The 9668-nt window shown below is 43.0% G+C and overlaps 1 non-coding gene across 1 annotated transcript; it reads left to right on the top strand.

The window, feature by feature from the left end:
- Positions 1-9287: 9287 nt before the first annotated feature.
- On the top strand, positions 9288-9389 carry LOC114710559. The gene has a single exon (XR_003737077.1). It is a non-coding gene; the product is annotated as a U6 spliceosomal RNA (small nuclear RNA).
- The last annotated feature ends 279 nt before the right edge of the window (positions 9390-9668 follow it).

The following is a 9668-nucleotide window of genomic DNA, read 5'->3' as shown; positions in this document are numbered from 1 at the left end:
GAGGGAAGCAGATCTCTGAGTTCAAGGCCAACCTGGTCTATATAGTAAGTTCCAGGCCAGCCTGGGTTACATTGTGAAAGACCCTATCTGGGAGGGGGGCTAAGAGGCATGGGTCAGTGGTTAAGAGTTTATTCTATTCTTCCAGAAGGCCGAAATTCAGGTCACAGCACAACTTCTGGATTGAATTCTAGGCCAGCTCTACAGGAGAGCTGTGTCTGGTACCAAAAATCTAGTCGAAAGTTCATGGCCAGGGAAGCCATGGGTCCCAGAGGTGAATCTACTAATGTTGTTTTGCTAACTGGATATGCTGTCAAATTGCCTTCTAAATATATGTATACCCATAAGTTTCAATGCTTTCTCAAGCTTGGTCAGAGAAACTTCTTTCTGCAGTGGGCAGCAGTCAATGCAGTCAAAGTGCTGGGAACAAGTGACTGTTGAATGCTCAGCCCTAAACTGGGATCTGTATCATGCCCCACCCGCTCCCGAGGTTCAGGAAATTTCATGGAAGATGGGGGAAAGAATGTAAGAGATGGAGGATGAGGAGGAATGTTGTGAAATGCTGCATATGATCAAGCCAATCAGCACATCAGTATGAATGAGAGAAGGCTTCATGACATCCAATAAGAGTGGAGGAGTAACTGGCAAGTGATGGCTGCTGGGGGAGAAGTAATTTTTCTTTGGGGATACAGCTGCTGACTGATGGGTTGCCCACCTTCTGGTAGATGGTCCCATATCCCATGTAGACACACTAACTGGACTCAAAGGTTACAAGAAAAATAAGATAGGAACATGGGAGGGAGAAATGTTGGAGGCCTCTGGGGAAGTGGGAGGGGAGATTATGGGCTAGACAGCACCCAGATACATTGCATATATGCACAAATTATCAAGAATGAATCAAAGAATTTAAATGAGGGGTGCAGGACGTTGGATGTCTGGTTTATTCCAGGGCTGAGATGAGTTGGAATAGACTCCAGAAGAAACTGATCTGCAAATATGAACTCAAAGCCATAAAACTCTGGATATTATTTAACAGATGCTTCGTGAACACTTAGAGAAAAAGGGAATCAACGTGAGTCAATTATGAATAGTGATGGCAAACCAACTTCATTTCCTGTTTTGATGGGGTTACACAGCAACAAGAGTGCTGGTCACAGCTTCTGGAGAACTCAAACTACTTGAATGTACTTCCCATTTGAGAGACTTTATGGTAAGTGGAAAAAACTCTCAATTTAGTGAGGAATGGAGACAGCAATACACAACAATACCCTCACAGAAATCTGCTTCCTAAGTGAAAAGAGAAGCCGGGTAGATTAATTCCAAATAAGGATCTCAGAGGAAGGATGAAAAATTGGGTCTAAGCTCCAGGTATGGTGGTGCACATCTTCAATCCAGCATCCAGGAGGAAGAGGCAGTAACAGGCAGATCTCTGTCAGAGGCCACATGGGTCTAGATAAATAGTGCAAGGCCAGCCATAATTCGACCCTGTCTAAAAGGCAGGCAGGCAAGCAAACAGGCCCTACAGAAAACCATATTCTACAGGAGTAGACTGTTTACGAAAAAGCAGGGTTAAAAGCAAGTAGAAATGTAACACGTGGAAAGGGAGAAGTACCAGTATGATTATGGGACCACTGACTTCACCCAGCACTGTCCCTTCCCAAAGAACCATGCTCACCAACAGCTTGCAAGTTCTGTTTCAGAAACTATGCAAACCCATGCCTAGCAGATCACTCTTGTTCTGAAGCTCAAAGTGAGGGGAACACTGTGGTTGAGGAAAGAAGAGGGCTATGGTATGGGTGTGCCCTCCTGAAACAGCTGGCACAGAACTCTAAAAAGCCTAAGAATTTTCTAGTTGAGTCTGACCTTCAAGGTCATTAAGAAGATATAATACTCATCATCGTAGGAAGAAAGAACATATATTCCATTTAATATTTCTTCACTTGATTTTTATAGCATGTGGGACTCTATAGTTACACTCCAGACCTTGCAAATACCAGAGGTAGCTCTGGGAGCAAGGCATATCCCTTTAGGATAGGAGCCAAGAATGATTTATGTATGTATTAAATATGTGTATATTTATGAATGAATGAATGAATGAATTGAATGGATGTGGTGATGGGGATGGAACCCTGGGTACTGTAGGCAAGTATTCTACACCAAGTTACATCCCTGGCCTACCTGACTTAAGAGATCTAAAGGTGCCAGGGGGGTGTGTTAGATGGAGACAATGGTTCTCAGCAGTGTAAGGAAGAGCAATAGAAGCCGCAGCAGGTATCACTGTCAGTAAAGATGATAAACCAGTTAAGGGTGGTAAGAAACGAATAAACAGTATCAGACCAAGAACCTCTTGTCCAACTTGAAAGTCAGTGTGTTTACTCAGACAGACTAGGAGGAAGACAGTGGTATTTCAGAAGTCAGAGAAGGAACTTCAAACTGAGGTGGAGAAGGCTACAGAACTGGAGAACAGTTAACTCAGTCTACAGTGAGATGAAGTGAGGTGCCCTTGGTCCTGTATGAAAATGAAAGAAGGCAGATGTGAGTGCAAAGAAACCAGGGACCTTTTAAGAAATGGTAACAGGGCAGGGGAAGAAGACTAGAAAGTGCAGGTAGACAACTGGAAAGGCATTATAAAGAAAGTAGGCAAATGAAGGTTGGAGACTAGTAGGTGGAAGAGAAAGTGCCCCATGGCAAAACAGGGGGACGGGAACGGGGAAATCAGTGTCAGGAGAAACACATGCAAAGAGACAAAGGCACTAGAGTACCTGGACACACCATCTTCACAACTTGGCTTATGTCACCATCCACCCAGCCAAGATGCCAAAATAATGAGATCAGGTCAAGCCCTTTCCAAGGCCCAAGGGTATTTCTTTTTTCAAGTGGTCCCCCATGCCCACAAGCTTTCTCTGTGTAGTTTTGTGCCTGTCCTGGATCTCGTTCTGTAGACCAGGCTGGCCTCAAACTCAGAGATCCATCTGGCTCTGCCTCCCGAGTGCTGGGATCAACGGCGTGCGTCACCACAGCCCAGCTCTTTTTCAAGTTATTTGAGACAAGGTTTCTTTGTGGAGTCTTGGCTGTCCTGGAACTTGCTTTGTAGATCAGGCTGTCCTTGAACTCAGAGATCTACCAGCCTTTGCTGCCTGAATGTCGAGATTAAAGGGGTGCGCCATCATCACTGAGATGGCCCAAGGTTATTTCAGATGTAGTCTTGGAACTGTCCCAAAGCTTGAGGACAAAATGAATGAAGTTTCTCTAGATAGGAGAAACTGAGCAGCCACTTGCTCTTCACGATGAAGGACTAATAAAGAAGTACACATGGTGAAGGGATCTTTTCTTCCTTTGAGCCAGGCTCTCTGTACAGTTCAGGCTTGTCTAAAACTCACTGTGTAGCCCAGGTTGGCCTCAAACTTGCAGCTCCTGCCTCCACCTTCCAAGTACAATGTGCACCACAATGTCCAGATAAAATTAATTTTTCTTAATAGTAAAATGGTATTCTGTTTAATCCTAACATCACAAAAATAATACTCCAATATGTTTCCAATTTCTTTTTATAATTTTATATTTATTCAAAAGTATTGATTTGAGGGCTCACAAGTTTTACTAACAACCTAATGCAATGGTTCTCAACCTTTGGGCCGTGACCTCTTTGGCAAACTTCTACCTCCAAAAACATTTACATTATGATAACAGTAGCAAAATTACAGTTACAAAGTAGCAACAAAAATAACTTTATGGTTGAGGGTCTGTTGAAGAACTGTACTTACTAAAGGATCACAGCATTAGGAAGGTTGAGAACCACCGGACTAAAGGACCCATGGGACAAAAAAGACTAAAAAAATAACTCTTGTTACAAGGGCAATTTATAGGCTCAGTGGAAATGGTAGAGACAGGAATATCAGTTTTGAAGGAATTACACAGCAAAATTTCCTCAAATACTTTTTGTCTCACTTAGTCCATACTCAGGTTGGACTTGAACCTGCGATAATGCTCCTGCAGCAGCTTCCTGAATAATGGGTAGGAAGAAACACCCTGCCTGCCCTGAAATTGTTATTGATCATCTCCAACTGTGTTAAGCACTATGGATAGAGTGGTGAAAACACAGCTTTATGACCTCGTAACTACACAGGGGAGAAATAAAGACATAGGTATTAATATATGAAATTATGAACAAATTACCATGAATATGGAGAAAAATATAAATAATTAGTGCTATTAAAATGACTAGAGGGCTGGAGAGATGGCTCAGAGGTTAAGAGCACTGACTGCTCTTCCAGAGGTCCTGAGTTCAATTCCTAGCAACCACATGGTGGCTCACAACCATCCTGTAATGAGATCTGGTGCCCTCTTCTGGTTGCAGTCATACAGCTGTATACATAATAAATAAATAAATCTTTAAATAAAATAAAATAAAATGACTAGATAACTTGGTTTAAATTGGGAATTCACAGAAGGTTCTATCTTTTTGGCAGAGAGGCCTTCAAACAGAGACCGGAGGGATGGGGATTTAGCTCAGTGGTAGAGCGTTTGCCTAGCAAGCGCAAGGCCCTGGGTTCAGTCCTCAGCTCTGAAAACAAAAACAAAACAAAAAACACAATCTCAAAAACAGACAAACAGTACACTGAGTATAGAGCATGGCTCATAGCTATGCTAAAGAAACCTGGCAATTATGTCAAGAATTAAGTATTTATGTTAAACATGCTTCCATTTTAAGTGGAGAATAAAAGTGTCATATTTATGTATTTAAAAATTAGATTTACATTTTATGTGAATGAGTGTTTGCTTGCATATACGTATGTGCACCCACATGTGTGCCTGGTGCCTGTAAAGGTCGGAAGAAGGTGTTGGATTCCCTGGGATTGAAGTTGACAGTTGTGGACCACCAAGTAGGTGCTGGGAATCAAACCCAGGTTCTCTGCAAGAACAAGTGCTCTTAATCACTGTGCAGAGGCAAGCCAGCCTGGTCAACACAGTGAGTTCCATGACAGCCAGAGCTACACAGAGACCGTGTCTCAAAAAGTAAAAACAACAGAACAAATAGAATAAAGAACTTGGGCTGGAGAGAGGGCTTGCAAGCTGAAAGCACACGTGGTTCCCAGCACCTATGTTGTTGGGTTGCTTCACAACCACGGCATGCAACTCCAGCTCCAGGGGATCCACACCCTTTTCTGGCCTCCATACCCCGCCCCCAAATGTAACTTCAAAGTAAGACAATAACCCGATTATTAAAAGAGACAATAGAATATTTTGTAACAAACAGGAAAATACGATGAAGAGTGAAAAGGCAAACGTGCATTAAAACCACACATTCCCCAGAGTGGCAGAAGTAAGACTGGCTGCAGGAAGCGGTGACAAGGACACACACAGTGGCGGCTTCTTACACACTGCAAGTGGAGTGACAAATGCTGCACAGTTCCTGAAAAACCAAAATGCACTTAACAAGCCAAACTAGCAGCTTCAGCAAGTTGAAATTCATCTATTTCCACACAGATGTATGTAAAAATGTTTACAGGAGTTTTATATGTAAAGCCCCAACTGGGAACAACTCAAATGTCCATCAAAGGTAAAGGATGTGGGAGCTGGAGACATGGTTCGGAAGTTTCATTGCTCTTGCAGAAGATCTGAGTTCAGTTCAGTTCCCAGCACCTACTTCGGGTTGTGTCTCTACCTCCAGGGGATCTGACACCTCTAGCCTCCAAATAGCCATGGTGCCCATTACAAACAAAACAAAACTACATACATACAGCCTGCTTGTTTTTCTAAGAGAAAAGAAGTCAGAGTTGGATGGATGGAGAGGTGGGGAAGATCTGGGAGAGATGAGGGAAGGGAAACCATGATCAGAATGTTATATGAAACATTATTTTAAAAAAACTAAAACAATCACTCAATGGTGCAAAGGCACACACCTGTAATCCCAGCACTTGAGAGGACCACAGGTTCATGGAAAGCCTGAGCTATAGCCTCAAAAACCAAAACCTTCCAACCCAACCAATCAAACAAGTTGTGGGTGGGAGTTGGGAGGGATGGAGGCAGGAGGATTGAGTTTGAGGTCAGCTGGTCTACACAGTGAGTTCCAAGAAAGCCAGGGCTATACAGAGTCAGTCCGTCCGTCCCCCCCCCCCCCCAGACAGGATTTCTCTGTGTAGTTCTGGCTGTTTCTGAACTCACAGAGGTCCGCCTGCTTCTATCTCCGGAGTACTGGGATTAAAGGCGTGTGCCACCACTGCCACTTAAGTAAATAAACAAACAGGAAAGAAAAAGGGAAGTGAAGAAGGAAGAGTGAGAATAATAATATGAGGTATATCCATCCATGGAACAGATTGAGACGTGAGGTAACACAATGAAACTGAGGAAAACTAGACAGTACTTATTTTCTTTTCCATATGAAATGGAATAATCTATATGAACTTCTAGGAAAGCTGTTGGTAACCTCTGACAAAAACTGGTCTCTGGTTGCTTGAGGTATACACTGTAAAGGAGGAAGAGCTCTTCTGTGGTGATATGATGTTCAGGGACTTCACTGTGGTGGTGGTTCCACAAGCATATGTTACACAGGTTCTAAGATTTAACTATATAAAGAAGTGTTTCAGCTGGGCGTGGTGGCACACCCCTGTAGTCCTTGCACTTGGAAGGCAGAGACAGGATGATCACTGTGAGCTTGAGGCCAGTCTGGTTTACAGTGAGTTACAGGATAGCCAGAGCTCCATAGATCCTGCCTTAAGTTAAAAAAATCATTTTATCCCCTCCCCTTTTCTTGGTGCTGAGACTTAAATTCAGGACCTCATATATTCTTAAGCACAAGCCTTACCCTAAGCTACACTTCTCTCTTCCACCCTGTCCCAAAAGATGCAATTTATTGCATAAAAAATTATACTGCAGAGAGGATGTTTAAAAGACTGAGGAAAATGGAGAAAAGGAGCCCAGTAGGTGTGGTAGTGTGGCAGTTTGTAACTGGCCCTCATAAGCTCATAGGGAGTGGCACTATTAGGTGTGGCTTTGTTGGGAGTTAGATATGGAGAGAGTTTGTCACCGTGGGTCAGGCTTTGAGGTTTCCTATGCTCAAGATACCGTCCACTGTCACAGTCCATTTCCTGTTGCCTTCTGATCAAGATGTAGCCAGCACCATGTCTACCTGCACACCAAAATGATGATAGTGGACTGAACCTTTGAAACTATAAGCTATGACCTCAATTAAATGTTTCCCTTCTAAGAGCTGCCAAAATCATGGTGTTCTTCACAGTAACAGAAACCCTAATTAAGACAAGCTGGTAAAGTACATGCCACACAGGCATGGGAACCCGAGTTCAGATCCTCAGCACACACACGAGAAGCCAGGTACGGTGGTGTGTGCTAATTATCTCAGTCCTGGGAAGGTGGAGACAGGCATACTCCTGGGAATGGCAGGCTAGTCATTCTAATCCAACAGTCGAGTCCCAGGTTTCAGGAAGAAATCCTGTTTCAAAAAAAAAAAAAAAAAGAAGGGGCCGGAGAGATGGTTCTACAGCTGAGAACGCTTGCTGCTCTTTTAGAGCACCTGAGCATCCATACTAGGTGGCTCATAAACACCTCTATTAAACATCCAGGGGACCAAATACCCAACTTCTGACTTCCATGTGCAGCCATATACCTGTGGCATTAACTAATACAGACACAGACATAAAAAACAAATCTTTTTTTGAGTGGTGGTGGTACGCACCTTTAATCCTAGCACTTGGGAGGCAGAGGCAGGCAGATCTCTGAGTTCAAGGCCAGCCTGGGCTACCAAGTGAGTTCCAGGACAGCCATGGCCACACAAGAGCAAGATCAAGTACAGGTACCAAAGCTACACAGAGAAACCTTGTCTCAAAAAATCAAAAACCAAAACCAAAAAAAAACCAAAACAACCAACCAACAAGAACATGCACCCCACACACATTGAGCTGTGATATAAAATTAAGGGGCTGGTTTCCTTCACAGTTTGTGTCTGATAATGAAGGTAACTCCAAGGGAAATATTCCGAACAGGTTTTGATTAATGACATTATCTTTAGATCAAATGCCCAGCCTCCACAATCTCCCTGTGTTTAGCTTTTTTTCCTCTATCCTCTCTAGCTATCTGTCATGCAGTCATATCTCATGGCAAAGACTCAATATTTGTCTAAATAAAGTAGTTATGTAAAAGTACCACATACTGTACACAACGTTAAGCAACCAAAATGCTACCTATCAACTGTGAATGGATTATTTTTAGAGGAAGCCATTAAGCTGTTCTCTAAGCCTCCCATTTTGGTGAACTTTAATTATCTGAACACAAAACTACAGTACTTCATCTCACAGATAAAAATTAACTTGTCTTCAGATGCTAAACAAGTTAGACTGATCCAAATTATTGTTCCAAAAATAAGCAGGTAGATGATAATGACTGCTTTACAACGATCCCTTACTTTAACTTGGCTCTCTCATAGTGCACTAAGCCACAGCAACTGGGTTTTTGTCCTTTTCTTTTCTTTTAAAGCGAGCTCCAACCATTAAATGAAGAAATGAAAGAATAAAAGCTAGCCTAAAGCCATTTTGGCTCTGAAACCAACAGTAATAAGTGCTTTGGGTCTACTCAAATGATTAGTATGTGTGCTCCAATACCTGACAGGCACTGTAAAATCTGACGCCCTGTGTAGCCTCTAGAGAAAGGTGCTCTAGAGCCCCGAGCACACACACAAATGTTGATGACTACAGATGCATTTTCCAAGGTCTTCTGGCTTTAAAAATCTTTTACTTTTTTTTTTTTTAAGATTATGCACCAGGCATGGTGATGCACACCTTTAGTCCCTACACTTGGGAGACAGAGGCAGGTGTATCTCTGTGAGTCTGAGGTCAGCCCAGTCTATATAGTGAGTTCCAGGAAAGCTAGGACTGCACAGTAAAACTCCGTCTCAAACAAAAACACCCCCACACTCGTCAAAAACCAAACAGAAAGATTTATTTAATTACTTATTACTTGTATGTGCAGTGTGTATCTTCATGAGCTAATGTGCACAACAAGCATGAAGGAACTCACAGAGGCCTGAAGTAGAAACTGGATCTCCTAGAATAAGAATCACAGACAATTTTGAGTCACCATATGGGTGATGGGAACTGATGCTGGGTCCCCTCCTCGAGAACAGCCAGTGCTCTTTACACTAAGCTCCCAAAATCTTGCTATTTATTACATTTTCCAATGTCGTAATTTAAAAAAGAACTAATTTGTCAGAAGAAAGCACAGCATTCCTATTAAAGGTTCTGAGTTTTAGTCCTGACCTAGATACTGCTAAGCTACAAAATAAGAAAACCCTGCCCACACACTAAAACTGGAACAATACAGGGAAGATCAGCACGGTACCTGCACAAAGATGACATACAAGCCAATCTGTGACAGCTATTCTTGTCAACCTGACCACATCTGGAACTAACACCCACGTGGCTGGGCACACCTGGGAGGGATGAATTCCCACCTTTGATCTGGGTCACACCTTCCGCTGCCAGCATACATAAGGACACGGAAGAAGGAAGCTTGTTCTCCTTTTCACTGGCAGTCTATCCTTTCACTGCATTAGGGCCTCCAGCCCCGGGGAGGATGGTACACCTACTGGATTCTGGGACTTTCCACTGGGAGCCAGCCATGTTGGGACAGCTGGATCACAACCTGTAAGCCATTCTAATAAA

The sequence above is a fragment of the Peromyscus leucopus genome, unplaced genomic scaffold, assembly GCF_004664715.2.
Source record: "Peromyscus leucopus breed LL Stock unplaced genomic scaffold, UCI_PerLeu_2.1 scaffold_838, whole genome shotgun sequence".
Classification (NCBI taxonomy): Eukaryota; Metazoa; Chordata; class Mammalia; order Rodentia; family Cricetidae; genus Peromyscus; species Peromyscus leucopus.
This window is presented reverse-complemented; position numbering and strand designations above follow the sequence as displayed.